This window comes from Pelobates fuscus, chromosome 2 (genome assembly GCF_036172605.1).
Source record: "Pelobates fuscus isolate aPelFus1 chromosome 2, aPelFus1.pri, whole genome shotgun sequence".
NCBI lineage: Eukaryota > Metazoa > Chordata > Amphibia > Anura > Pelobatidae > Pelobates > Pelobates fuscus.
The window spans coordinates 353,941,687-353,966,695 of record NC_086318.1 but is presented as its reverse complement, the minus strand read 5'-3'; the positions used below and the strand labels follow the sequence as shown (position 1 = coordinate 353,966,695).

The window sequence follows — 25,009 nt, the reverse complement described above, 5'->3', positions numbered from 1 at the left end:
TTGCCGCTTGAGACAATCAGACCAAACCTTAGGAATAGCTGGGTGGTCGCTAGCACTTACTAATGAACACCATGGAATTTTGAAAAAGCCACCACAAATGTTCTTTCAGCCCTGTTGAGTGTGGATGAAGAGAAGACAGGTGCTAGGCAAGGGTCATTCCTATCGATGGAGTCATGAAATGTGTGACTTTGGGGACGAACGTAGACCAGCGGATTGTGTACTCTGCCTAATGGCTGCTGTAGTAGAATCTTGGCAAAACTGTTTCCAAAGAGAGAAAAAAAATTGTACAAGGTTTGCTGCAAGATATGGTTGCCCTCACTCTCTGTTATAGGTTTGGAACCATTCCAAGATGCCATATAAGAAGACCGAGGAATTTGTTGGGGTTTAAGCTTCCCTGTAGGAGGAAGCGGGCCTAATTAGAATATTGCCTCCCACAATCCTTTGCAATGGCTTATGGTCATGAACTTTTTCTCACCGCTGTCTTAAAGTGTCCTTACGTGGTAGCTCTTAAAAGCTGGCCCACTTGAACAGTTATCTTTGCGCAGTGGCAGTATCGTAGCCCATGAGGTCAATCCGAGGCGTGATTATTGCTAATTGAAAACTTTACCCAATACCCCGCCATGATGACTTGAAATACAGTCAGCATTGGCAATTTTTGACAGGCTCTAAGGGGACTGAAAGATTGGTTTAAAAAAAGTTTATGGCGCCCCATGTCTAGGGCGTGTCTTACGTGACTCCCTTTTCTTCCTGAGCTCTGTTGCACCATTCCTTCCGCTGGCTTCCTTGCATTTCCCTTTTACCTTTCTCTCCCACTGAATCCACTTGTTTCCGGCAGCACACTATTCTCACTACATGCTACGAATTCCCATCCTTCGGCTCATTGGCCTAGCATTTGCCTTTATGCAAATTGCTCCTTCGCACCCTGAATCCAGCTCAATTATTCACACCTAACCACCTGAAGGCACTAAAATTACTGGTAGCTAAGGAAAACAACGATCAGCCACGAGGTTTGGTAATCTTTTGTAGCCTTCTATCATTTGGATTATTTATTTGCTCTTCTTTTTTTAACTTGCTTTATTATTTCACCACAGCCTAAAGGAAAGGCTTCCCAGCGGGCGTGCCTTTGAATGTACCCGTCATGTCATACTTACCTGGCAGGGGAGCAATAGCCATGATCCCTAAGGTGGCTCTCCCAGAGTGAGGCTGGTTCATTGCACTCCGTACCAGTTGACCTCTGCGATTTCCTCAAATGTGGGAAACTCGACTGCATAATTTATGGTAGTGGGGGACTGCGTTCGCGCTTTCCCCTGTGTTTGCTTGTTTGACAAAAATAGAGAACTTCACCAATTCTGATGAAGGATAATTTCAGCCACGGCACCCGTCTTCTTTGGCTCTTACTTTCCACATCAAGCAGGCAGCGACAATCATTTCCTAGGCTTGATCATTTTTATTATCTATGTTTTCTGGAGACCAGTTTTAAGCCAGAATTTCACTTTTTATTTTAACTTTTCAGCTTTTTTTTCATCATTTTTTTATCCTGACTTCTTTTGATTTATTGTATGCTTCAATGCAATGGAAGAAATAAAGAATTGGAGACCTATATTACGTCTTCCAACAGAACGTAACGTTTGATTGAATTTCTGGGAAAAAAAGATTTTCTGGATCAAGGCAGTGAATTGCCGCTTGAGACAATCAGACCAAACCTTAGGAATAGCTGGGTGGTCGCTAGCACTTACTAATGAACACCATGGAATTTTGAAAAAGCCACCACAAATGTTCTTTCAGCCCTGTTGAGTGTGGATGAAGAGAAGACAGGTGCTAGGCAAGGGTCATTCCTATCGATGGAGTCATGAAATGTGTGACTTTGGGGACGAACGTAGACCAGCGGATTGTGTACTCTGCCTAATGGCTGCTGTAGTAGAATCTTGGCAAAACTGTTTCCAAAGAGAGAAAAAAAATTGTACAAGGTTTGCTGCAAGATATGGTTGCCCTCACTCTCTGTTATAGGTTTGGAACCATTCCAAGATGCCATATAAGAAGACCGAGGAATTTGTTGGGGTTTAAGCTGCCCTGTAGGAGGAAGCGGGCCTAATTAGAATATTGCCTCCCACAATCCTTTGCAATGGCTTATGGTCTGAACTTTTTCTCACCGCTGTCTTAAAGTGTCCTTACGTGGTAGCTCTTAAAAGCTGGCCCACTTGAACAGTTAACTTTGCGCAGTGGCAGTATCGTAGCCCATGAGGTCAATCCGAGGCGTGATTATTGCTAATTGAAAACTTTACCCAATACCCCGCCATGATGACTTGAAATACAGTCAGCATTGGCAATTTTTGACAGGCTCTAAGGAGACTGAAAGATTGGTTTAATAAAAGTTTATGGCGCCCCATGTCTAGGGCGTGTCTTACGTGACTCCTGTTTCTTCCTGAGCTCTGTTGCACCATTCCTTCCGCTGGCTTCTTAGCATTTCCCTTTTACCTTTCTCTCCCACTGAATTCACTTGTTTCCGGCAGCACACTATTCTCACTCCATGCTACGAATTCCCATCCTTCGGCTCATTGGCCTAGCATTTGCCTTTATGCAAATTGCTCCTTCGCACCCTGAATCCAGCTCAATTATTCACACCTAACCACCTGAAGGCACTAAAATTACTGGTAGCTAAGGAAAACAACGATCAGCCACGAGGTTTGGTAATCTTTTGTAGCCTTCTATCATTTGGATTATTTATTTGCTTTTTTTTTTTTTTAACTTGCTTTATTATTTCACCACAGCCTAAAGGAAAGGCTTCCCAGCGGGCGTGCCTTTGAATGTACCCGTCATGTCATACTTACCTGGCAGGGGAGCAATAGCCATGATCCCTAAGGTGGCTCTCCCAGAGTGAGGCTGGTTCATTGCACTCTGTACAAGTTGACCTCTGCGATTTCCTCAAATGTGGGAAACTCGACTGCATAATTTATGGTAGTGGGGGACTGCGTTCGCGCTTTCCCCTGTGTTTGCTTGTTTGACAAAAATAGAGAACTTCACCAATTCTGACGAAGGATAATTTCAGCCACGGCACCCGTCTTCTTTGGCTCTTACTTTCCACATCAAGCAGGCAGCGACAATCATTTCCTAGGCTTGATCATTTTTATTATCTATGTTTTCTGGAGACCAGTTTTAAGCCAGAATTTCACTTTTTATTTTAACTTTTCAGCTTTTTTTTCATCATTTTTTTATCCTGACTTCTTTTGATTTATTGTATGCTTCAATGCAATGGAAGAAATAAAGAATTGGAGACCTATATTACGTCTTCCAACAGAACGTAACGTTTGATTGAATTTCTGGGAAAAAAAGATTTTCTGGATCAAGGCAGTGAATTGCCGCTTGAGACAATCAGACCAAACCTTAGGAATAGCTGGGTGGTCGCTAGCACTTACTAATGAACACCATGGAATTTTGAAAAAGCCACCACAAATGTTCTTTCAGCCCTGTTGAGTGTGGATGAAGAGAAGACAGGTGCTAGGCAAGGGTCATTCCTATCGATGGAGTCATGAAATGTGTGACTTTGGGGACGAACGTAGACCAGCGGATTGTGTACTCTGCCTAATGGCTGCTGTAGTAGAATCTTGGCAAAACTGTTTCCAAAGAGAGAAAAAAAATTGTACAAGGTTTGCTGCAAGATATGGTTGCCCTCACTCTCTGTTATAGGTTTGGAACCATTCCAATATGCCATATAAGAAGACCGAGGAATTTGTTGGGGTTTAAGCTTCCCTGTAGGAGGAAGCGGGCCTAATTAGAATATTGCCTCCCATAATCCTTTGCAATGGCTTATGGTCATGAACTTTTTCTCACCGCTGTCTTAAAGTGTCCTTACGTGGTAGCTCTTAAAAGCTGGCCCACTTGAACAGTTATCTTTGCGCAGTGGCAGTATCGTAGCCCATGAGGTCAATCCGAGGCGTGATTATTGCTAATTGAAAACTTTACCCAATACCCCGCCATGATGACTTGAAATACAGTCAGCATTGGCAATTTTTGACAGGCTCTAAGGGGACTGAAAGATTGGTTTAAAAAAAGTTTATGGCGCCCCATGTCTAGGGCGTGTCTTACGTGACTCCCGTTTCTTCCTGAGCTCTGTTGCACCATTCCTTCCGCTGGCTTCTTTGCATTTCCCTTTTACCTTTCTCTCCCACTGAATCCACTTGTTTCCGGCAGCACACTATTCTCACTACATGCTACGAATTCCCATCCTTCGGCTCATTGGCCTAGCATTTGCCTTTATGCAAATTGCTCCTTCGCATCCTGAATCCAGCTCAATTATTCACACCTAACCACCTGAAGGCACTAAAATTACTGGTAGCTAAGGAAAACAACGATCAGCCACGAGGTTTGGTAATCTTTTGTAGCCTTCTATTATTTGGATTATTTATTTGCTCTTCTTTTTTTTTTTTTTTTTAACTTGCTTTATTATTTCACCACAGCCTAAAGGAAATAAAGAATTGGAGACCTATATTACGTCTTCCAACAGAACGTAACGTTTGATTGAATTTCTGGGAAAAAAAGATTTTCTGGATCAAGGCAGTGAATTGCCGCTTGAGACAATCAGACCAAACCTTAGGAATAGCTGGGTGGTCGCTAGCACTTACTAATGAACACCATGGAATTTTGAAAAAGCCACCACAAATGTTCTTTCAGCCCTGTTGAGTGTGGATGAAGAGAAGACAGGTGCTAGGCAAGGGTCATTCCTATCGATGGAGTCATGAAATGTGTGACTTTGGGGACGAACGTAGACCAGCGGATTGTGTACTCTGCCTAATGGCTGCTGTAGTAGAATCTTGGCAAAACTGTTTCCAAAGAGAGAAAAAAAATTGTACAAGGTTTGCTGCAAGATATGGTTGCCCTCACTCTCTGTTATAGGTTTGGAACCATTCCAAGATGCCATATAAGAAGACCGAGGAATTTGTTGGGGTTTAAGCTTCCCTGTAGGAGGAAGCGGGCCTAATTAGAATATTGCCTCCCACAATCCTTTGCAATGGCTTATGGTCTGAACTTTTTCTCACCGCTGTCTTAAAGTGTCCTTACGTGGTAGCTCTTAAAAGCTGGCCCACTTGAACAGTTAACTTTGCGCAGTGGCAGTATCGTAGCCCATGAGGTCAATCCGAGGCGTGATTATTGCTAATTGAAAACTTTACCCAATACCCCGCCATGATGACTTGAAATACAGTCAGCATTGGCAATTTTTGACAGGCTCTAAGGAGACTGAAAGATTGGTTTAATAAAAGTTTATGGCGCCCCATGTCTAGGGCGTGTCTTACGTGACTCCTGTTTCTTCCTGAGCTCTGTTGCACCATTCCTTCCGCTGGCTTCTTAGCATTTCCCTTTTACCTTTCTCTCCCACTGAATTCACTTGTTTCCGGCAGCACACTATTCTCACTCCATGCTACGAATTCCCATCCTTCGGCTCATTGGCCTAGCATTTGCCTTTATGCAAATTGCTCCTTCGCACCCTGAATCCAGCTCAATTATTCACACCTAACCACCTGAAGGCACTAAAATTACTGGTAGCTAAGGAAAACAACGATCAGCCACGAGGTTTGGTAATCTTTTGTAGCCTTCTATCATTTGGATTATTTATTTGCTTTTTTTTTTTTTTAACTTGCTTTATTATTTCACCACAGCCTAAAGGAAAGGCTTCCCAGCGGGCGTGCCTTTGAATGTACCCGTCATGTCATACTTACCTGGCAGGGGAGCAATAGCCATGATCCCTAAGGTGGCTCTCCCAGAGTGAGGCTGGTTCATTGCACTCTGTACAAGTTGACCTCTGCGATTTCCTCAAATGTGGGAAACTCGACTGCATAATTTATGGTAGTGGGGGACTGCGTTCGCGCTTTCCCCTGTGTTTGCTTGTTTGACAAAAATAGAGAACTTCACCAATTCTGACGAAGGATAATTTCAGCCACGGCACCCGTCTTCTTTGGCTCTTACTTTCCACATCAAGCAGGCAGCGACAATCATTTCCTAGGCTTGATCATTTTTATTATCTATGTTTTCTGGAGACCAGTTTTAAGCCAGAATTTCACTTTTTATTTTAACTTTTCAGCTTTTTTTTCATCATTTTTTTATCCTGACTTCTTTTGATTTATTGTATGCTTCAATGCAATGGAAGAAATAAAGAATTGGAGACCTATATTACGTCTTCCAACAGAACGTAACGTTTGATTGAATTTCTGGGAAAAAAAGATTTTCTGGATCAAGGCAGTGAATTGCCGCTTGAGACAATCAGACCAAACCTTAGGAATAGCTGGGTGGTCGCTAGCACTTACTAATGAACACCATGGAATTTTGAAAAAGCCACCACAAATGTTCTTTCAGCCCTGTTGAGTGTGGATGAAGAGAAGACAGGTGCTAGGCAAGGGTCATTCCTATCGATGGAGTCATGAAATGTGTGACTTTGGGGACGAACGTAGACCAGCGGATTGTGTACTCTGCCTAATGGCTGCTGTAGTAGAATCTTGGCAAAACTGTTTCCAAAGAGAGAAAAAAAATTGTACAAGGTTTGCTGCAAGATATGGTTGCCCTCACTCTCTGTTATAGGTTTGGAACCATTCCAATATGCCATATAAGAAGACCGAGGAATTTGTTGGGGTTTAAGCTTCCCTGTAGGAGGAAGCGGGCCTAATTAGAATATTGCCTCCCATAATCCTTTGCAATGGCTTATGGTCATGAACTTTTTCTCACCGCTGTCTTAAAGTGTCCTTACGTGGTAGCTCTTAAAAGCTGGCCCACTTGAACAGTTATCTTTGCGCAGTGGCAGTATCGTAGCCCATGAGGTCAATCCGAGGCGTGATTATTGCTAATTGAAAACTTTACCCAATACCCCGCCATGATGACTTGAAATACAGTCAGCATTGGCAATTTTTGACAGGCTCTAAGGGGACTGAAAGATTGGTTTAAAAAAAGTTTATGGCGCCCCATGTCTAGGGCGTGTCTTACGTGACTCCCGTTTCTTCCTGAGCTCTGTTGCACCATTCCTTCCGCTGGCTTCTTTGCATTTCCCTTTTACCTTTCTCTCCCACTGAATCCACTTGTTTCCGGCAGCACACTATTCTCACTACATGCTACGAATTCCCATCCTTCGGCTCATTGGCCTAGCATTTGCCTTTATGCAAATTGCTCCTTCGCATCCTGAATCCAGCTCAATTATTCACACCTAACCACCTGAAGGCACTAAAATTACTGGTAGCTAAGGAAAACAACGATCAGCCACGAGGTTTGGTAATCTTTTGTAGCCTTCTATCATTTGGATTATTTATTTGCTCTTCTTTTTTTTTTTTTTTTTAACTTGCTTTATTATTTCACCACAGCCTAAAGGAAAGGCTTCCCAGCGGGCGTGCCTTTGAATGTACCCGTCATGTCATACTTACCTGGCAGGGGAGTAATAGCCATGATCCCTAAGGTGGCTCTCCCAGAGTGAGGCTGGTTCATTGCACTCCGTACCAGTTGACCTCTGCGATTTCCTCAAATGTGGGAAACTCGACTGCATAATTTATGGTAGTGGGGGACTGCGTTCGCGCTTTCCCCTGTGTTTGCTTGTTTGACAAAAATAGAGAACTTCACCAATTCTGATGAAGGATAATTTCAGCCACGGCACCCGTCTTCTTTGGCTCTTACTTTCCACATCAAGCAGGCAGCGACAATCATTTCCTAGGCTTGATCATTTTTATTATCTATGTTTTCTGGAGACCAGTTTTAAGCCAGAATTTCACTTTTTATTTTAACTTTTCAGCTTTTTTTTCATCATTTTTTTATCCTGACTTCTTTTGATTTATTGTATGCTTCAATGCAATGGAAGAAATAAAGAATTGGAGACCTATATTACGTCTTCCAACAGAACGTAACGTTTGATTGAATTTCTGGGAAAAAAAGATTTTCTGGATCAAGGCAGTGAATTGCCGCTTGAGACAATCAGACCAAACCTTAGGAATAGCTGGGTGGTCGCTAGCACTTACTAATGAACACCATGGAATTTTGAAAAAGCCACCACAAATGTTCTTTCAGCCCTGTTGAGTGTGGATGAAGAGAAGACAGGTGCTAGGCAAGGGTCATTCCTATCGATGGAGTCATGAAATGTGTGACTTTGGGGACGAACGTAGACCAGCGGATTGTGTACTCTGCCTAATGGCTGCTGTAGTAGAATCTTGGCAAAACTGTTTCCAAAGAGAGAAAAAAAATTGTACAAGGTTTGCTGCAAGATATGGTTGCCCTCACTCTCTGTTATAGGTTTGGAACCATTCCAAGATGCCATATAAGAAGACCGAGGAATTTGTTGGGGTTTAAGCTTCCCTGTAGGAGGAAGCGGGCCTAATTAGAATATTGCCTCCCACAATCCTTTGCAATGGCTTATGGTCATGAACTTTTTCTCACCGCTGTCTTAAAGTGTCCTTACGTGGTAGCTCTTAAAAGCTGGCCCACTTGAACAGTTAACTTTGCGCAGTGTCAGTATCGTAGCCCATGAGGTCAATCCGAGGCGTGATTATTGCTAATTGAAAACTTTACCCAATACCCCGCCATGATGACTTGAAATACAGTCAGCATTGGCAATTTTTGACAGGCTCTAAGGAGACTGAAAGATTGGTTTAAAAAAAGTTTATGGCGCCCCATGTCTAGGGCGTGTCTTACGTGACTCCCGTTTCTTCCTGAGCTCTGTTGCACCATTCCTTCCGCTGGCTTCCTTGCATTTCCCTTTTACCTTTCTCTCCCACTGAATCCACTTGTTTCCGGCAGCACACTATTCTCACTACATGCTACGAATTCCCATCCTTCGGCTCATTGGCCTAGCATTTGCCTTTATGCAAATTGCTCCTTCGCACCCTGAATCCAGCTCAATTATTCACACCTAACCACCTGAAGGCACTAAAATTACTGGTAGCTAAGGAAAACAACGATCAGCCACGAGGTTTGGTAATCTTTTGTAGCCTTCTATCATTTGGATTATTTATTTGCTCTTCTTTTTTTTTTTTTTAAACTTGCTTTATTATTTCACCACAGCCTAAAGGAAAGGCTTCCCAGCGGGCGTGCCTTTGAATGTACCCGTCATGTCATACTTACCTGGCAGGGGAGCAATAGCCATGATCCCTAAGGTGGCTCTCCCAGAGTGAGGCTGGTTCATTGCACTCTGTACCAGTTGACCTCTGCGATTTCCTCAAATGTGGGAAACTCGACTGCATAATTTATGGTAGTGGGGGACTGCGTTCGCGCTTTCCCCTGTGTTTGCTTGTTTGACAAAAATAGAGAACTTCACCAATTCTGACGAAGGATAATTTCAGCCACGGCACCCGTCTTCTTTGGCTCTTACTTTCCACATCAAGCAGGCAGCGACAATCATTTCCTAGGCTTGATCATTTTTATTATCTATGTTTTCTGGAGACCAGTTTTAAGCCAGAATTTCACTTTTTATTTTAACTTTTCAGCTTTTTTTTCATCATTTTTTTATCCTGACTTCTTTTGATTTATTGTATGCTTCAATGCAATGGAAGAAATAAAGAATTGGAGACCTATATTACGTCTTCCAACAGAACGTAACGTTTGATTGAATTTCTGGGAAAAAAAGATTTTCTGGATCAAGGCAGTGAATTGCCGCTTGAGACAATCAGACCAAACCTTAGGAATAGCTGGGTGGTCGCTAGCACTTACTAATGAACACCATGGAATTTTGAAAAAGCCACCACAAATGTTCTTTCAGCCCTGTTGAGTGTGGATGAAGAGAAGACAGGTGCTAGGCAAGGGTCATTCCTATCGATGGAGTCATGAAATGTGTGACTTTGGGGACGAACGTAGACCAGCGGATTGTGTACTCTGCCTAATGGCTGCTGTAGTAGAATCTTGGCAAAACTGTTTCCAAAGAGAGAAAAAAAATTGTACAAGGTTTGCTGCAAGATATGGTTGCCCTCACTCTCTGTTATAGGTTTGGAACCATTCCAAGATGCCATATAAGAAGACCGAGGAATTTGTTGGGGTTTAAGCTTCCCTGTAGGAGGAAGCGGGCCTAATTAGAATATTGCCTCCCACAATCCTTTGCAATGGCTTATGGTCATGAACTTTTTCTCACCGCTGTCTTAAAGTGTCCTTACGTGGTAGCTCTTAAAAGCTGGCCCACTTGAACAGTTATCTTTGCGCAGTGGCAGTATCGTAGCCCATGAGGTCAATCCGAGGCGTGATTATTGCTAATTGAAAACTTTACCCAATACCCCGCCATGATGACTTGAAATACAGTCAGCATTGGCAATTTTTGACAGGCTCTAAGGGGACTGAAAGATTGGTTTAAAAAAAGTTTATGGCGCCCCATGTCTAGGGCGTGTCTTACGTGACTCCCTTTTCTTCCTGAGCTCTGTTGCACCATTCCTTCCGCTGGCTTCCTTGCATTTCCCTTTTACCTTTCTCTCCCACTGAATCCACTTGTTTCCGGCAGCACACTATTCTCACTACATGCTACGAATTCCCATCCTTCGGCTCATTGGCCTAGCATTTGCCTTTATGCAAATTGCTCCTTCGCACCCTGAATCCAGCTCAATTATTCACACCTAACCACCTGAAGGCACTAAAATTACTGGTAGCTAAGGAAAACAACGATCAGCCACGAGGTTTGGTAATCTTTTGTAGCCTTCTATCATTTGGATTATTTATTTGCTCTTCTTTTTTTTTTTTTTTTTAACTTGCTTTATTATTTCACCACAGCCTAAAGGAAAGGCTTCCCAGCGGGCGTGCCTTTGAATGTACCCGTCATGTCATACTTACCTGGCAGGGGAGCAATAGCCATGATCCCTAAGGTGGCTCTCCCAGAGTGAGGCTGGTTCATTGCACTCCGTACCAGTTGACCTCTGCGATTTCCTCAAATGTGGGAAACTCGACTGCATAATTTATGGTAGTGGGGGACTGCGTTCGCGCTTTCCCCTGTGTTTGCTTGTTTGACAAAAATAGAGAACTTCACCAATTCTGATGAAGGATAATTTCAGCCACGGCACCCGTCTTCTTTGGCTCTTACTTTCCACATCAAGCAGGCAGCGACAATCATTTCCTAGGCTTGATCATTTTTATTATCTATGTTTTCTGGAGACCAGTTTTAAGCCAGAATTTCACTTTTTATTTTAACTTTTCAGCTTTTTTTTCATCATTTTTTTATCCTGACTTCTTTTGATTTATTGTATGCTTCAATGCAATGGAAGAAATAAAGAATTGGAGACCTATATTACGTCTTCCAACAGAACGTAACGTTTGATTGAATTTCTGGGAAAAAAAGATTTTCTGGATCAAGGCAGTGAATTGCCGCTTGAGACAATCAGACCAAACCTTAGGAATAGCTGGGTGGTCGCTAGCACTTACTAATGAACACCATGGAATTTTGAAAAAGCCACCACAAATGTTCTTTCAGCCCTGTTGAGTGTGGATGAAGAGAAGACAGGTGCTAGGCAAGGGTCATTCCTATCGATGGAGTCATGAAATGTGTGACTTTGGGGACGAACGTAGACCAGCGGATTGTGTACTCTGCCTAATGGCTGCTGTAGTAGAATCTTGGCAAAACTGTTTCCAAAGAGAGAAAAAAAATTGTACAAGGTTTGCTGCAAGATATGGTTGCCCTCACTCTCTGTTATAGGTTTGGAACCATTCCAAGATGCCATATAAGAAGACCGAGGAATTTGTTGGGGTTTAAGCTGCCCTGTAGGAGGAAGCGGGCCTAATTAGAATATTGCCTCCCACAATCCTTTGCAATGGCTTATGGTCTGAACTTTTTCTCACCGCTGTCTTAAAGTGTCCTTACGTGGTAGCTCTTAAAAGCTGGCCCACTTGAACAGTTAACTTTGCGCAGTGGCAGTATCGTAGCCCATGAGGTCAATCCGAGGCGTGATTATTGCTAATTGAAAACTTTACCCAATACCCCGCCATGATGACTTGAAATACAGTCAGCATTGGCAATTTTTGACAGGCTCTAAGGAGACTGAAAGATTGGTTTAATAAAAGTTTATGGCGCCCCATGTCTAGGGCGTGTCTTACGTGACTCCTGTTTCTTCCTGAGCTCTGTTGCACCATTCCTTCCGCTGGCTTCTTAGCATTTCCCTTTTACCTTTCTCTCCCACTGAATTCACTTGTTTCCGGCAGCACACTATTCTCACTCCATGCTACGAATTCCCATCCTTCGGCTCATTGGCCTAGCATTTGCCTTTATGCAAATTGCTCCTTCGCACCCTGAATCCAGCTCAATTATTCACACCTAACCACCTGAAGGCACTAAAATTACTGGTAGCTAAGGAAAACAACGATCAGCCACGAGGTTTGGTAATCTTTTGTAGCCTTCTATCATTTGGATTATTTATTTGCTTTTTTTTTTTTTTAACTTGCTTTATTATTTCACCACAGCCTAAAGGAAAGGCTTCCCAGCGGGCGTGCCTTTGAATGTACCCGTCATGTCATACTTACCTGGCAGGGGAGCAATAGCCATGATCCCTAAGGTGGCTCTCCCAGAGTGAGGCTGGTTCATTGCACTCTGTACAAGTTGACCTCTGCGATTTCCTCAAATGTGGGAAACTCGACTGCATAATTTATGGTAGTGGGGGACTGCGTTCGCGCTTTCCCCTGTGTTTGCTTGTTTGACAAAAATAGAGAACTTCACCAATTCTGACGAAGGATAATTTCAGCCACGGCACCCGTCTTCTTTGGCTCTTACTTTCCACATCAAGCAGGCAGCGACAATCATTTCCTAGGCTTGATCATTTTTATTATCTATGTTTTCTGGAGACCAGTTTTAAGCCAGAATTTCACTTTTTATTTTAACTTTTCAGCTTTTTTTTCATCATTTTTTTATCCTGACTTCTTTTGATTTATTGTATGCTTCAATGCAATGGAAGAAATAAAGAATTGGAGACCTATATTACGTCTTCCAACAGAACGTAACGTTTGATTGAATTTCTGGGAAAAAAAGATTTTCTGGATCAAGGCAGTGAATTGCCGCTTGAGACAATCAGACCAAACCTTAGGAATAGCTGGGTGGTCGCTAGCACTTACTAATGAACACCATGGAATTTTGAAAAAGCCACCACAAATGTTCTTTCAGCCCTGTTGAGTGTGGATGAAGAGAAGACAGGTGCTAGGCAAGGGTCATTCCTATCGATGGAGTCATGAAATGTGTGACTTTGGGGACGAACGTAGACCAGCGGATTGTGTACTCTGCCTAATGGCTGCTGTAGTAGAATCTTGGCAAAACTGTTTCCAAAGAGAGAAAAAAAATTGTACAAGGTTTGCTGCAAGATATGGTTGCCCTCACTCTCTGTTATAGGTTTGGAACCATTCCAATATGCCATATAAGAAGACCGAGGAATTTGTTGGGGTTTAAGCTTCCCTGTAGGAGGAAGCGGGCCTAATTAGAATATTGCCTCCCATAATCCTTTGCAATGGCTTATGGTCATGAACTTTTTCTCACCGCTGTCTTAAAGTGTCCTTACGTGGTAGCTCTTAAAAGCTGGCCCACTTGAACAGTTATCTTTGCGCAGTGGCAGTATCGTAGCCCATGAGGTCAATCCGAGGCGTGATTATTGCTAATTGAAAACTTTACCCAATACCCCGCCATGATGACTTGAAATACAGTCAGCATTGGCAATTTTTGACAGGCTCTAAGGGGACTGAAAGATTGGTTTAAAAAAAGTTTATGGCGCCCCATGTCTAGGGCGTGTCTTACGTGACTCCCGTTTCTTCCTGAGCTCTGTTGCACCATTCCTTCCGCTGGCTTCTTTGCATTTCCCTTTTACCTTTCTCTCCCACTGAATCCACTTGTTTCCGGCAGCACACTATTCTCACTACATGCTACGAATTCCCATCCTTCGGCTCATTGGCCTAGCATTTGCCTTTATGCAAATTGCTCCTTCGCATCCTGAATCCAGCTCAATTATTCACACCTAACCACCTGAAGGCACTAAAATTACTGGTAGCTAAGGAAAACAACGATCAGCCACGAGGTTTGGTAATCTTTTGTAGCCTTCTATCATTTGGATTATTTATTTGCTCTTCTTTTTTTTTTTTTTTTTAACTTGCTTTATTATTTCACCACAGCCTAAAGGAAATAAAGAATTGGAGACCTATATTACGTCTTCCAACAGAACGTAACGTTTGATTGAATTTCTGGGAAAAAAAGATTTTCTGGATCAAGGCAGTGAATTGCCGCTTGAGACAATCAGACCAAACCTTAGGAATAGCTGGGTGGTCGCTAGCACTTACTAATGAACACCATGGAATTTTGAAAAAGCCACCACAAATGTTCTTTCAGCCCTGTTGAGTGTGGATGAAGAGAAGACAGGTGCTAGGCAAGGGTCATTCCTATCGATGGAGTCATGAAATGTGTGACTTTGGGGACGAACGTAGACCAGCGGATTGTGTACTCTGCCTAATGGCTGCTGTAGTAGAATCTTGGCAAAACTGTTTCCAAAGAGAGAAAAAAAATTGTACAAGGTTTGCTGCAAGATATGGTTGCCCTCACTCTCTGTTATAGGTTTGGAACCATTCCAAGATGCCATATAAGAAGACCGAGGAATTTGTTGGGGTTTAAGCTTCCCTGTAGGAGGAAGCGGGCCTAATTAGAATATTGCCTCCCACAATCCTTTGCAATGGCTTATGGTCTGAACTTTTTCTCACCGCTGTCTTAAAGTGTCCTTACGTGGTAGCTCTTAAAAGCTGGCCCACTTGAACAGTTAACTTTGCGCAGTGGCAGTATCGTAGCCCATGAGGTCAATCCGAGGCGTGATTATTGCTAATTGAAAACTTTACCCAATACCCCGCCATGATGACTTGAAATACAGTCAGCATTGGCAATTTTTGACAGGCTCTAAGGAGACTGAAAGATTGGTTTAATAAAAGTTTATGGCGCCCCATGTCTAGGGCGTGTCTTACGTGACTCCTGTTTCTTCCTGAGCTCTGTTGCACCATTCCTTCCGCTGGCTTCTTAGCATTTCCCTTTTACCTTTCTCTCCCACTGAATTCACTTGTTTCCGGCAGCACACTATTCTCACTCCATGCTACGAATTCCCATCCTTCGGCTCATTGGCCTAGCATTTGCCTTTATGCAAATTGCTCCTTCGCACCCTGAATCCAGCTCAATTATTCACACCTAACCACCTGAAGGCACTAAAATTACTGGTAGCTAAGGAAAACAACGATCAGCCACGAGGTTTGGTAATCTTTTGTAGCCTTCTATCATTTGGATTATTTATTTGCTTTTTTTTTTTTTTAACTTGCTTTATTATTTCACCACAGCCTAAAGGAAAGGCTTCCCAGCGGGCGTGCCTTTGAATGTACCCGTCATGTCATACTTACCTGGCAGGGGAGCAATAGCCATGATCCCTAAGGTGGCTCTCCCAGAGTGAGGCTGGTTCATTGCACTCTGTACAAGTTGACCTCTGCGATTTCCTCAAATGTGGGAAACTCGACTGCATAATTTATGGTAGTGGGGGACTGCGTTCGCGCTTTCCCCTGTGTTTGCTTGTTTGACAAAAATAGAGAACTTCACCAATTCTGACGAAGGATAATTTCAGCCACGGCACCCGTCTTCTTTGGCTCTTACTTTCCACATCAAGCAGGCAGCGACAATCATTTCCTAGGCTTGATCATTTTTATTATCTATGTTTTCTGGAGACCAGTTTTAAGCCAGAATTTCACTTTTTATTTTAACTTTTCAGCTTTTTTTTCATCATTTTTTTATCCTGACTTCTTTTGATTTATTGTATGCTTCAATGCAATGGAAGAAATAAAGAATTGGAGACCTATATTACGTCTTCCAACAGAACGTAACGTTTGATTGAATTTCTGGGAAAAAAAGATTTTCTGGATCAAGGCAGTGAATTGCCGCTTGAGACAATCAGACCAAACCTTAGGAATAGCTGGGTGGTCGCTAGCACTTACTAATGAACACCATGGAATTTTGAAAAAGCCACCACAAATGTTCTTTCAGCCCTGTTGAGTGTGGATGAAGAGAAGACAGGTGCTAGGCAAGGGTCATTCCTATCGATGGAGTCATGAAATGTGTGACTTTGGGGACGAACGTAGACCAGCGGATTGTGTACTCTGCCTAATGGCTGCTGTAGTAGAATCTTGGCAAAACTGTTTCCAAAGAGAGAAAAAAAATTGTACAAGGTTTGCTGCAAGATATGGTTGCCCTCACTCTCTGTTATAGGTTTGGAACCATTCCAATATGCCATATAAGAAGACCGAGGAATTTGTTGGGGTTTAAGCTTCCCTGTAGGAGGAAGCGGGCCTAATTAGAATATTGCCTCCCATAATCCTTTGCAATGGCTTATGGTCATGAACTTTTTCTCACCGCTGTCTTAAAGTGTCCTTACGTGGTAGCTCTTAAAAGCTGGCCCACTTGAACAGTTATCTTTGCGCAGTGGCAGTATCGTAGCCCATGAGGTCAATCCGAGGCGTGATTATTGCTAATTGAAAACTTTACCCAATACCCCGCCATGATGACTTGAAATACAGTCAGCATTGGCAATTTTTGACAGGCTCTAAGGGGACTGAAAGATTGGTTTAAAAAAAGTTTATGGCGCCCCATGTCTAGGGCGTGTCTTACGTGACTCCCGTTTCTTCCTGAGCTCTGTTGCACCATTCCTTCCGCTGGCTTCTTTGCATTTCCCTTTTACCTTTCTCTCCCACTGAATCCACTTGTTTCCGGCAGCACACTATTCTCACTACATGCTACGAATTCCCATCCTTCGGCTCATTGGCCTAGCATTTGCCTTTATGCAAATTGCTCCTTCGCATCCTGAATCCAGCTCAATTATTCACACCTAACCACCTGAAGGCACTAAAATTACTGGTAGCTAAGGAAAACAACGATCAGCCACGAGGTTTGGTAATCTTTTGTAGCCTTCTATCATTTGGATTATTTATTTGCTCTTCTTTTTTTTTTTTTTTTTAACTTGCTTTATTATTTCACCACAGCCTAAAGGAAAGGCTTCCCAGCGGGCGTGCCTTTGAATGTACCCGTCATGTCATACTTACCTGGCAGGGGAGTAATAGCCATGATCCCTAAGGTGGCTCTCCCAGAGTGAGGCTGGTTCATTGCACTCCGTACCAGTTGACCTCTGCGATTTCCTCAAATGTGGGAAACTCGACTGCATAATTTATGGTAGTGGGGGACTGCGTTCGCGCTTTCCCCTGTGTTTGCTTGTTTGACAAAAATAGAGAACTTCACCAATTCTGATGAAGGATAATTTCAGCCACGGCACCCGTCTTCTTTGGCTCTTACTTTCCACATCAAGCAGGCAGCGACAATCATTTCCTAGGCTTGATCATTTTTATTATCTATGTTTTCTGGAGACCAGTTTTAAGCCAGAATTTCACTTTTTATTTTAACTTTTCAGCTTTTTTTTCATCATTTTTTTATCCTGACTTCTTTTGATTTATTGTATGCTTCAATGCAATGGAAGAAATAAAGAATTGGAGACCTATATTACGTCTTCCAACAGAACGTAACGTTTGATTGAATTTCTGGGAAAAAAAGATTTTCTGGATCAAGGCAGTGAATTGCCGCTTGAGACAATCAGACCAAACCTTAGGAATAGCTGGGTGGTCGCTAGCACTTACTAATGAACACCATGGAATTTTGAAAAAGCCACCACAAATGTTCTTTCAGCCCTGTTGAGTGTGGATGAAGAGAAGACAGGTGCTAGGCAAGGGTCATTCCTATCGATGGAGTCATGAAATGTGTGACTTTGGGGACGAACGTAGACCAGCGGATTGTGTACTCTGCCTAATGGCTGCTGTAGTAGAATCTTGGCAAAACTGTTTCCAAAGAGAGAAAAAAAATTGTACAAGGTTTGCTGCAAGATATGGTTGCCCTCACTCTCTGTTATAGGTTTGGAACCATTCCAAGATGCCATATAAGAAGACCGAGGAATTTGTTGGGGTTTAAGCTTCCCTGTAGGAGGAAGCGGGCCTAATTAGAATATTGCCTCCCACAATCCTTTGCAATGGCTTATGGTCATGAACTTTTTCTCACCGCTGTCTTAAAGTGTCCTTACGTGGTAGCTCTTAAAAGCTGGCCCACTTGAACAGTTAACTTTGCGCAGTGTCAGTATCGTAGCCCATGAGGTCAATCCGAGGCGTGATTATTGCTAATTGAAAACTTTACCCAATACCCCGCCATGATGACTTGAAATACAGTCAGCATTGGCAATTTTTGACAGGCTCTAAGGAGACTGAAAGATTGGTTTAAAAAAAGTTTATGGCGCCCCATGTCTAGGGCGTGTCTCACGTGACTCCCGTTTCTTCCTGAGCTCTGTTGCACCATTCCTTCCGCTGGCTTCCTTGCATTTCCCTTTTACCTTTCTCTCCCACTGAATCCACTTGTTTCCGGCAGCACACTATTCTCACTACATGCTACGAATTCCCATCCTTCGGCTCATTGGCCTAGCATTTGCCTTTATGCAAATTGCTCCTTCGCACCCTGAATCCAGCTCAATTATTCACACCTAACCACCTGAAGGCACTAAAATTACTGGTAGCTAAGGAAAACAACGATCAGCCACGAGGTTTGGTAATCTTTTGTAGCCTTCTATCATTTGGATTATTTATTTGCTCTTCTTTTTTTTTTTTTTTAACTTGCTTTATTATTTCACCACAGCCTAAAGGAAAGGCTTCCCAGCGGGCGTGCCTTTGAATGTACCCGTCATGTCATACTTACCTGGCAGGGGAGCAATAGCCATGATCCCTAAGGTGGCTCTCCCAGAGTGAGGCTGGTTCATTGCACTTCGTACCAGTTGACCTCTGTGATTTCCTCAAATGTGGGAAACTCGACTGCATAATTTATGGTAGTGGGGGACTGCGTTCGCGATTTCCCATGTGTTTGCTTGCTTGACAAAAATAGAGAACTTCACCAATTCTGATGAAGGATAATTTCAGCCACGGCACCCGTCTTCTTTGGCTCTTACTTTCCACATCAAGCAGGCAGTGACAATCATTTCCTAGGCTTGATCATTTTTATTATCTATGTTTTCTGGAGACCAGTTTTAAGCCAGAATTTCACTTTTTATTTTAACTTTTCAGCTTTTTTTTCATCATTTTTTTATCCTGACTTCTTTTGATTTATTGTATGCTTCAATGCAATGGAAGAAATAAAGAATTGGAGACCTATATTACGTCTTCCAACAGAACGTAACGTTTGATTGAATTTCTGGGAAAAAAAGATTTTCTGGATCAAGGCAGTGAATTGCCGCTTGAGACAATCAGACCAAACCTTAGGAATAGCTGGGTGGTCGCTAGCACTTACTAATGAACACCATGGAATTTTGAAAAAGCCACCACAAATGTTCTTTCAGCCCTGTTGAGTGTGGATGAAGAGAAGACAGGTGCTAGGCAAGGGTCATTCCTATCGATGGAGTCATGAAATGTGTGACTTTGGGGACGAACGTAGACCAGCGGATTGTGTACTCTGCCTAATGGCTGCTGTAGTAGAATCTTGGCAAAACTGTTTCCAAAGAGAGAAAAAAAATTGTACAAGGTTTGCTGCAAGATATGGTTGCCCTCACTCTCTGTTATAGGTTTGGAACCATTCCAAGATGCCATATAAGAAGACCGAGGAATTTGTTGGGGTTTAAGCTTCCCTGTAGGAGGAAGCGGGCCTAATTAGAATATTGCCTCCCACAATCCTTTGCAATGGCTTATGGTCATGAACTTTTTCTCACCGCTGTCTTAAAGTGTCCTTACGTGGTAGCTCTTAAAAGCTGGCCCACTTGAACAGCTAGCTTTGCGCAGTGGCAGTATCGTAGCCCATGAGGTCAATCCGAGGCGTGATTATTGCTAATTGAAAACTTTACCCAATACCCCGCCATGATGACTTGAAATACAGTCAGCATTGGCAATTTTTGACAGGCTCTAAGGAGACTGAAAGATTGGTTTAATAAAAGTTTAAGGCGCCCCATGTCTAGGGCGTGTCTTACGTGACTCCCGTTTCTTCCTGAGCTCTGTTGCACCATTCCTTTCGCTGGCTTCTTAGTATTTCCCTTTTACCTTTCTCTCCCACTGAATTCACTTGTTTCCGGCAGCACACTATTCTCACTACATGCTACGAATTCCCATCCTTCGGCTCATTGGCCTAGCATTTGCCTTTATGCAAATTGCTCCTTCGCACCCTGAATCCAGCTCAATTATTCACACCTAACCACCTGAAGGCACTAAAATTACTGGTAGCTAAGGAAAACAACGATCAGCCACGAGGTTTGGTAATCTTTTGTAGCCTTCTATCATTTGGATTATTTATTTGCTCTTCTTTTTTTTTTTTTTAACTTGCTTTATTATTTCACCACAGCCTAAAGGAAAGGCTTCCCAGCGGGCGTGCCTTTGAATGTACCCGTCATGTCATACTTACCTGGCAGGGGAGCAATAGCCATGATCCCTAAGGTGGCTCTCCCAGAGTGAGGCTGGTTCATTGCACTCCGTACCAGTTGACCTCTGTGATTTCCTCAAATGTGGGAAACTCGACTGCATAATTTATGGTAGTGGGGGACTGCGTTCGCGCTTTCCCCTGTGTTTGCTTGTTTGACAAAAATAGAGAACTTCACCAATTCTGATGAAGGATAATTTCAGCCACGGCACCCGTCTTCTTTGGCTCTTACTTTCCGCATCAAGCAGGCAGCGACAATCATTTCCTAGGCTTGATCATTTTTATTATCTATGTTTTCTGGAGACCAGTTTTAAGCCAGAATTTCACTTTTTATTTTAACTTTTCAGCTTTTTTTTCATCATTTTTTTATCCTGACTTCTTTTGATTTATTGTATGCTTCAATGCAATGGAAGAAATAAAGAATTGGAGACCTATATTACGTCTTCCAACAGAACGTAACGTTTGATTGAATTTCTGGGAAAAAAAGATTTTCTGGATCAAGGCAGTGAATTGCCGCTTGAGACAATCAGACCAAACCTTAGGAATAGCTGGGTGGTCGCTAGCACTTACTAATGAACACCATGGAATTTTGAAAAAGCCACCACAAATGTTCTTTCAGCCCTGTTGAGTGTGGATGAAGAGAAGACAGGTGCTAGGCAAGGGTCATTCCTATCGATGGAGTCATGAAATGTGTGACTTTGGGGACGAACGTAGACCAGCGGATTGTGTACTCTGCCTAATGGCTGCTGTAGTAGAATCTTGGCAAAACTGTTTCCAAAGAGAGAAAAAAATTGTACAAGGTTTGCTGCAAGATATGGTTGCCCTCACTCTCTGTTATAGGTTTGGAACCATTCCAAGATGCCATATAAGAAGACCGAGGAATTTGTTGGGGTTTAAGCTTCCCTGTAGGAGGAAGCGGGCCTAATTAGAATATTGCCTCCCACAATCCTTTGCAATGGCTTATGGTCATGAACTTTTTCTCACCGCTGTCTTAAAGTGTCCTTACGTGGTAGCTCTTAAAAGCTGGCCCACTTGAGCAGTTAACTTTGCGCAGTGGCAGTATCGTAGCCCATGAGGTCAATCCGAGGCGTGATTATTGCTAATTGAAAACTTTACCCAATACCCCGCCATGATGACTTGAAATACAGTCAGCATTGGCAATTTTTGACAGGCTCTAAGGAGACTGAAAGATTGGTTTAAAAAAAGTTTATGGCGCCCCATGTCTAGGGCGTGTCTTACGTGACTCCCGTTTCTTCCTGAGCTCTGTTGCACCATTCCTTCCGCTGGCTTCCTTGCATTTCCCTTTTACCTTTCTCTCCCACTGAATCCACTTGTTTCCGGCAGCACACTATTCTCACTACATGCTACGAATTCCCATCCTTCGGCTCATTGGCCTAGCATTTGCCTTTATGCAAATTGCTCCTTCGCACCCTGAATCCAGCTCAATTATTCACACCTAACCACCTGAAGGCACTAAAATTACTGGTAGCTAAGGAAAACAACGATCAGCCACGAGGTTTGGTAATCTTTTGTAGCCTTCTATCATTTGGATTATTTATTTGCTCTTCTTTTTTTTTTTTTTAACTTGCTTTATTATTTCACCACAGCCTAAAGGAAAGGCTTCCCAGCGGGCGTGCCTTTGAATGTACCCGTCATGTCATACTTACCTGGCAGGGGAGCAATAGCCATGATCCCTAAGGTGGCTCTCCCAGAGTGAGGCTGGTTCATTGCACTCCGTACCAGTTGACCTCTGTGATTTCCTCAAATGTGGGAAACTCGACTGCATAATTTATGGTAGTGGGGGACTGCGTTCGCGCTTTCCCCTGTGTTTGCTTGTTTGACAAAAATAGAGAACTTCACCAATTCTGATGAAGGATAATTTCAGCCACGGCACCCGTCTTCTTTGGCTCTTACTTTCCACATCAAGCAGGCAGCGACAATCATTTCCTAGGCTTGATCATTTTTATTATCTATGTTTTCTGGAGACCAGTTTTAAGCCAGAATTTCACTTTTTATTTTAACTTTTCAGCTTTTTTTTCATCATTTTTTTATCCTGACTTCTTTTGATTTATTGTATGCTTCAATGCAATGGAAGAAATAAAGAATTGGAGACCTATATTACGTCTTCCAACAGAACGTAACGTTTGATTGAATTTCTGGGAAAAAAAGATTTTCTGGATCAAGGCAGTGAATTGCCGCTTGAGACAATCAGACCAAACCTTAGGAATAGCTGGGTGGTCGCTAGCACTTACTAATGAACACCATGGAATTTTGAAAAAGCCACCACAAATGTTCTTTCAGCCCTGTTGAGTGTGGATGAAGAGAAGACAGGTGCTAGGCAAGGGTCATTCCTATCGATGGAGTCATGAAATGTGTGACTTTGGGGACGAACGTAGACCAGCGGATTGTGTACTCTGCCTAATGGCTGCTGTAGTAGAATCTTGGCAAAACTGTTTCCAAAGAGAGAAAAAAAATTGTACAAGGTTTGCTGCAAGATATGGTTGCCCTCACTCTCTGTTATAGGTTTGGAACCATTCCAAGATGCCATATAAGAAGACCGAGGAATTTGTTGGGGTTTAAGCTTCCCTGTAGGAGGAAGCGGGCCTAATTAGAATATTGCCTCCCACAATCCTTTGCAATGGCTTATGGTCATGAACTTTTTCTCACCGCTGTCTTAAAGTGTCCTTACGTGGTAGCTCTTAAAAGCTGGCCCACTTGAACAGCTAGCTTTGCGCAGTGGCAGTATCGTAGCCCATGAGGTTAATCCGAGGCGTGATTATTGCTAATTGAAAACTTTACCCAATACCCCGCCATGATGACTTGAAATACAGTCAGCATTGGCAATTTTTGACAGGCTCTAAGGAGACTGAAAGATTGGTTTAATAAAAGTTTAAGGCGCCCCATGTCTAGGGCGTGTCTTACGTGACTCCCGTTTCTTCCTGAGCTCTGTTGCACCATTCCTTTCGCTGGCTTCTTAGCATTTCCCTTTTACCTTTCTCTCCCACTGAATTCACTTGTTTCCGGCAGCACACTATTCTCACTACATGCTACGAATTCCCATCCTTCGGCTCATTGGCCTAGCATTTGCCTTTATGCAAATTGCTCCTTCGCACCCTGAATCCAGCTCAATTATTCACACCTAACCACCTGAAGGCACTAAAATTACTGGTAGCTAAGGAAAACAACGATCAGCCACGAGGTTTGGTAATCTTTTGTAGCCTTCTATCATTTGGATTATTTATTTGCTTTTTTTTTTTTTTAACTTGCTTTATTATTTCACCACAGCCTAAAGGAAAGGCTTCCCAGCGGGCGTGCCTTTGAATGTACCCGTCATGTCATACTTACCTGGTAGGGGAGCAATAGCCATGATCCCTAAGGTGGCTCTCCCAGAGTGAGGCTGGTTCATTGCACTCCGTACCAGTTGAACTCTGCGATTTCCTCAAATGTGGGAAACTCGACTGCATAATTTATGGTAGTGGGGGACTGCGTTCGCGCTTTCCCCTGTGTTTGCTTGTTTGACAAAAATAGAGAACTTCACCAATTCTGATGAAGGATAATTTCAGCCACGGCACCCGTCTTCTTTGGCTCTTACTTTCCACATCAAGCAGGCAGCGACAATCATTTCCTAGGCTTGATCATTTTTATTATCTATGTTTTCTGGAGACCAGTTTTAAGCCAGAATTTCACTTTTTATTTTAACTTTTCAGCTTTTTTTTCATCATTTTTTTATCCTGACTTCTTTTGATTTATTGTATGCTTCAATGCAATGGAAGAAATAAAGAATTGGAGACCTATATTACGTCTTCCAACAGAACGTAACGTTTGATTGAATTTCTGGGAAAAAGATTTTCTGGATCAAGGCAGTGAATTGCCGCTTGAGACAATCAGACCAAACCTTAGGAATAGCTGGGTGGTCGCTAGCACTTACTAATGAACACCATGGAATTTTGAAAAAGCCACCACAAATGTTCTTTCAGCCCTGTTGAGTGTGGATGAAGAGAAGACAGGTGCTAGGCAAGGGTCATTCCTATCGATGGAGTCATGAAATGTGTGACTTTGGGGACGAACGTAGACCAGCGGATTGTGTACTCTGCCTAATGGCTGCTGTAGTAGAATCTTGGCAAAACTGTTTCCAAAGAGAGAAAAAAAATTGTACAAGGTTTGCTGCAAGATATGGTTGCCCTCACTCTCTGTTATAGGTTTGGAACCATTCCAAGATGCCATATAAGAAGACCGAGGAATTTGTTGGGGTTTAAGCTTCCCTGTAGGAGGAAGCGGGCCTAATTAGAATATTGCCTCCCACAATCCTTTGCAATGGCTTATGGTCATGAACTTTTTCTCACCGCTGTCTTAAAGTGTCCTTACGTGGTAGCTCTTAAAAGCTGGCCCACTTGAACAGCCAGCTTTGCGCAGTGGCAGTATCGTAGCCCATGAGATCAATCCGAGGCGTGAATATTGCTAATTGAAAACTTTACCCAATACCCCGCCATGATGACTTGAAATACAGTCAGCATTGGCAATTTTTGACAGGCTCTAAGGAGACTGAAAGATTGGTTTAATAAAAGTTTAAGGCGCCCCATGTCTAGGGCGTGTCTTACGTGACTCCCGTTTCTT

At 42.9% G+C, this 25,009-nt stretch overlaps 29 non-coding genes across 29 annotated transcripts; all 29 read left to right on the top strand.

Moving 5' to 3' along the window:
- Nucleotides 1-533: 533 nt before the first annotated feature.
- On the top strand, nt 534-674 carry LOC134593062 (U4 spliceosomal RNA). Its single transcript, XR_010089599.1, has one exon. It is a non-coding gene; the product is annotated as a U4 spliceosomal RNA (small nuclear RNA).
- Nucleotides 675-1,143: 469 nt separating this feature from the next.
- On the top strand, nt 1,144-1,310 carry LOC134589911 (U1 spliceosomal RNA). Its single transcript, XR_010086915.1, has one exon. It is a non-coding gene; the product is annotated as a U1 spliceosomal RNA (small nuclear RNA).
- An 898-nt stretch (nt 1,311-2,208) lies between these two features.
- Nucleotides 2,209-2,349, top strand: LOC134592838 (U4 spliceosomal RNA). Its single transcript, XR_010089407.1, has one exon. It is a non-coding gene; the product is annotated as a U4 spliceosomal RNA (small nuclear RNA).
- A 471-nt stretch (nt 2,350-2,820) lies between these two features.
- LOC134590725 (U1 spliceosomal RNA) lies at nt 2,821-2,987 on the top strand. The gene has a single exon (XR_010087607.1). It is a non-coding gene; the product is annotated as a U1 spliceosomal RNA (small nuclear RNA).
- Nucleotides 2,988-3,886: 899 nt separating this feature from the next.
- On the top strand, nt 3,887-4,027 carry LOC134593061 (U4 spliceosomal RNA). Its single transcript, XR_010089598.1, has one exon. It is a non-coding gene; the product is annotated as a U4 spliceosomal RNA (small nuclear RNA).
- A 1,064-nt stretch (nt 4,028-5,091) lies between these two features.
- Nucleotides 5,092-5,232, top strand: LOC134592837 (U4 spliceosomal RNA). Its single transcript, XR_010089406.1, has one exon. It is a non-coding gene; the product is annotated as a U4 spliceosomal RNA (small nuclear RNA).
- A 471-nt stretch (nt 5,233-5,703) lies between these two features.
- LOC134590724 (U1 spliceosomal RNA) lies at nt 5,704-5,870 on the top strand. Its single transcript, XR_010087606.1, has one exon. It is a non-coding gene; the product is annotated as a U1 spliceosomal RNA (small nuclear RNA).
- An 899-nt stretch (nt 5,871-6,769) lies between these two features.
- On the top strand, nt 6,770-6,910 carry LOC134593060 (U4 spliceosomal RNA). The gene has a single exon (XR_010089597.1). It is a non-coding gene; the product is annotated as a U4 spliceosomal RNA (small nuclear RNA).
- A 479-nt stretch (nt 6,911-7,389) lies between these two features.
- LOC134589614 (U1 spliceosomal RNA) lies at nt 7,390-7,556 on the top strand. Its single transcript, XR_010086661.1, has one exon. It is a non-coding gene; the product is annotated as a U1 spliceosomal RNA (small nuclear RNA).
- An 899-nt stretch (nt 7,557-8,455) lies between these two features.
- LOC134593588 (U4 spliceosomal RNA) lies at nt 8,456-8,596 on the top strand. The gene has a single exon (XR_010090048.1). It is a non-coding gene; the product is annotated as a U4 spliceosomal RNA (small nuclear RNA).
- Nucleotides 8,597-9,073: 477 nt separating this feature from the next.
- Nucleotides 9,074-9,240, top strand: LOC134590215 (U1 spliceosomal RNA). Its single transcript, XR_010087171.1, has one exon. It is a non-coding gene; the product is annotated as a U1 spliceosomal RNA (small nuclear RNA).
- Nucleotides 9,241-10,139: 899 nt separating this feature from the next.
- LOC134593059 (U4 spliceosomal RNA) lies at nt 10,140-10,280 on the top strand. The gene has a single exon (XR_010089596.1). It is a non-coding gene; the product is annotated as a U4 spliceosomal RNA (small nuclear RNA).
- Nucleotides 10,281-10,759: 479 nt separating this feature from the next.
- LOC134589910 (U1 spliceosomal RNA) lies at nt 10,760-10,926 on the top strand. Its single transcript, XR_010086914.1, has one exon. It is a non-coding gene; the product is annotated as a U1 spliceosomal RNA (small nuclear RNA).
- Nucleotides 10,927-11,824: 898 nt separating this feature from the next.
- On the top strand, nt 11,825-11,965 carry LOC134592836 (U4 spliceosomal RNA). The gene has a single exon (XR_010089405.1). It is a non-coding gene; the product is annotated as a U4 spliceosomal RNA (small nuclear RNA).
- A 471-nt stretch (nt 11,966-12,436) lies between these two features.
- Nucleotides 12,437-12,603, top strand: LOC134590723 (U1 spliceosomal RNA). The gene has a single exon (XR_010087605.1). It is a non-coding gene; the product is annotated as a U1 spliceosomal RNA (small nuclear RNA).
- Nucleotides 12,604-13,502: 899 nt separating this feature from the next.
- LOC134593058 (U4 spliceosomal RNA) lies at nt 13,503-13,643 on the top strand. Its single transcript, XR_010089595.1, has one exon. It is a non-coding gene; the product is annotated as a U4 spliceosomal RNA (small nuclear RNA).
- Nucleotides 13,644-14,707: 1,064 nt separating this feature from the next.
- Nucleotides 14,708-14,848, top strand: LOC134592835 (U4 spliceosomal RNA). The gene has a single exon (XR_010089404.1). It is a non-coding gene; the product is annotated as a U4 spliceosomal RNA (small nuclear RNA).
- Nucleotides 14,849-15,319: 471 nt separating this feature from the next.
- On the top strand, nt 15,320-15,486 carry LOC134590722 (U1 spliceosomal RNA). Its single transcript, XR_010087604.1, has one exon. It is a non-coding gene; the product is annotated as a U1 spliceosomal RNA (small nuclear RNA).
- Nucleotides 15,487-16,385: 899 nt separating this feature from the next.
- On the top strand, nt 16,386-16,526 carry LOC134593057 (U4 spliceosomal RNA). Its single transcript, XR_010089594.1, has one exon. It is a non-coding gene; the product is annotated as a U4 spliceosomal RNA (small nuclear RNA).
- Nucleotides 16,527-17,005: 479 nt separating this feature from the next.
- On the top strand, nt 17,006-17,172 carry LOC134589612 (U1 spliceosomal RNA). Its single transcript, XR_010086660.1, has one exon. It is a non-coding gene; the product is annotated as a U1 spliceosomal RNA (small nuclear RNA).
- An 899-nt stretch (nt 17,173-18,071) lies between these two features.
- On the top strand, nt 18,072-18,212 carry LOC134593587 (U4 spliceosomal RNA). The gene has a single exon (XR_010090047.1). It is a non-coding gene; the product is annotated as a U4 spliceosomal RNA (small nuclear RNA).
- A 477-nt stretch (nt 18,213-18,689) lies between these two features.
- On the top strand, nt 18,690-18,856 carry LOC134591486 (U1 spliceosomal RNA). The gene has a single exon (XR_010088258.1). It is a non-coding gene; the product is annotated as a U1 spliceosomal RNA (small nuclear RNA).
- An 899-nt stretch (nt 18,857-19,755) lies between these two features.
- Nucleotides 19,756-19,896, top strand: LOC134592335 (U4 spliceosomal RNA). Its single transcript, XR_010088977.1, has one exon. It is a non-coding gene; the product is annotated as a U4 spliceosomal RNA (small nuclear RNA).
- A 476-nt stretch (nt 19,897-20,372) lies between these two features.
- On the top strand, nt 20,373-20,539 carry LOC134590516 (U1 spliceosomal RNA). Its single transcript, XR_010087427.1, has one exon. It is a non-coding gene; the product is annotated as a U1 spliceosomal RNA (small nuclear RNA).
- Nucleotides 20,540-21,437: 898 nt separating this feature from the next.
- On the top strand, nt 21,438-21,578 carry LOC134592834 (U4 spliceosomal RNA). Its single transcript, XR_010089403.1, has one exon. It is a non-coding gene; the product is annotated as a U4 spliceosomal RNA (small nuclear RNA).
- Nucleotides 21,579-22,054: 476 nt separating this feature from the next.
- Nucleotides 22,055-22,221, top strand: LOC134590515 (U1 spliceosomal RNA). Its single transcript, XR_010087426.1, has one exon. It is a non-coding gene; the product is annotated as a U1 spliceosomal RNA (small nuclear RNA).
- Nucleotides 22,222-23,120: 899 nt separating this feature from the next.
- On the top strand, nt 23,121-23,261 carry LOC134591918 (U4 spliceosomal RNA). Its single transcript, XR_010088617.1, has one exon. It is a non-coding gene; the product is annotated as a U4 spliceosomal RNA (small nuclear RNA).
- A 471-nt stretch (nt 23,262-23,732) lies between these two features.
- On the top strand, nt 23,733-23,899 carry LOC134591042 (U1 spliceosomal RNA). The gene has a single exon (XR_010087879.1). It is a non-coding gene; the product is annotated as a U1 spliceosomal RNA (small nuclear RNA).
- Nucleotides 23,900-24,796: 897 nt separating this feature from the next.
- Nucleotides 24,797-24,937, top strand: LOC134593849 (U4 spliceosomal RNA). The gene has a single exon (XR_010090272.1). It is a non-coding gene; the product is annotated as a U4 spliceosomal RNA (small nuclear RNA).
- The last annotated feature ends 72 nt before the right edge of the window (nt 24,938-25,009 follow it).